This window comes from Pteropus vampyrus, unplaced genomic scaffold (assembly GCF_000151845.1).
Source record: "Pteropus vampyrus isolate Shadow unplaced genomic scaffold, Pvam_2.0 Scaffold83, whole genome shotgun sequence".
In the NCBI taxonomy this organism is placed as follows: Eukaryota; Metazoa; Chordata; class Mammalia; order Chiroptera; family Pteropodidae; genus Pteropus; species Pteropus vampyrus.
The window spans coordinates 2,339,256-2,341,008 of NW_011888864.1; the positions used below are offsets into that span (position 1 = coordinate 2,339,256).

Genomic DNA, 1,753 nt, shown 5'->3' on the forward strand with positions numbered 1-1,753 from the left:
TAGTTTTGTTTTTATTATTCCTGTGCCACTGAATGGGCAAAGTTCACATAGAATTTACTACATAATTCTACATAGTATGATGAGTAGATGCAAACAATAACTACATTTTATGTAAGACAATCATGTTATGTCCTAATAGTGTCATGCTCATTTTTTTCTGATTGGAGAATTAAAATTTGATTTATAATGTTTTCATCAAAGGTTTTAAAACACCTACACTGCCTACAGCCGTGCCACCCTGAACAAGCCCCATCCCCTCTGATCTCGGAAGCTAAGCAGGGTCAGGCCTGGTTAGTACTTGGATGGGAGACTACCTAGGAAGACCAGGTGTTATAGGTGTAAAAAATAAAAAATAAGGGATTGTAAGCTGTCAAGGTCCTTGCAATCTGTGAGGTCAACCAAGGGTTGCTTCGCCTACAAAAAATAAAAAATAAAAATTAAAAAAAAATAAAATAAATAAATAAATAAATAGATAATTTTTAAAAACCCTGAACTATCAGTTGTTAGAGTTTTCTAGGAAAAGCTGTAGACAGGATACTTAAATGAATAGATTATCACAATTTATAGCCTCAGGTAGACTTAAAAATAAGTTAAGCCTTAAACATTTCTATTCTGCAAAATGTTAAAAAAAAAAAAAACTGTTTTAATAGATCAAAGGTCCTGCGTTGTGAAAAAAGCATGAAATTTGGTATCAGTCTGGCATAAGGAATAATACCTTGGCATAGCTTTCCTACTTGTGTGATTGTCATTTAAATGGACCCTTTCTGTATTAGCATCGAAATTTGAGACTCAGTGGAGATTGAGAAAATTGGTATTAAATTCCCAGAAAGACCTGGTGAATCTGAGGTTGACCGGGTACTAGTAACACTGATGAAGAAAAAATGTCGAGACAATCGAATCTCTTTATTCTTCTCATACTATGTATTTTCTCATATGGTGACATCCACATTAAGACATCTAATGTGTGACCAGAATTTTAAACAAACAAATAGAACCTTTCTTAAAGAACTTGAATATAAATTCATAGGCACACATATTATTTTTTTTCAAGTTTATGCATATTTATCTCTATTGATAATTAAAAACAAAAATACAGAATTGTATGCTAAAATTTATCATTTTACTTTCTTTACCTTTATTAGAAACTAATAAGACTATATAACAAAAATTGTTTTTTTTTAATTGAATACAATATTGAAATTTTCTTAAGGTTAATGAAATAATTTAATAAATATTATTACTGTTACTGTGAAAAGTCTAAAAACTACACTTTAAAATGACAAAGAATGTGATGTGCACCTATGTTTAAGTTTAACAAATAAAAGTTTTACTAGAATATGTTACTGATTTTTGAATTGAGCAAACTGTATAGGATGCAAACACAAGTGTAACTACGCCTTCCTAACCACCAGTACTGAGCCTCAAGGTTAAACTAGCAGTTTTGTTTGATGCTCTTATTCCTCGATGAATATTGTAAAATTATTTATTATAATTTTTTGACTAAAATGTCTTATTTTTATAAACATGTCAATAATAGTATCTGCTAGTGTGAATTTTTTTTAATGCATTCTTTGGAAAGACTTTGAACTGAAAAAACTTCCAGAATTGACCTCTTCTAGTAAAAAAGGGAAGAGAAAGTAGAACCCAGCTCATGTAGGTTACAGGATACTATAAGTTTGTTCTCCATAATTTTGTCAGCTGCTGGTTTCTCTCAATTTTTTATGCTCTGCACAATATCACCACCATTGTTACA

The 1,753-nt window shown here is 30.5% G+C and overlaps 1 pseudogene; it reads left to right on the top strand.

Moving 5' to 3' along the window:
* Positions 1 to 220: 220 nt before the first annotated feature.
* On the top strand, positions 221 to 339 carry LOC111741951 (annotated as a pseudogene).
* Positions 340 to 1,753: the final 1,414 nt, after the last annotated feature.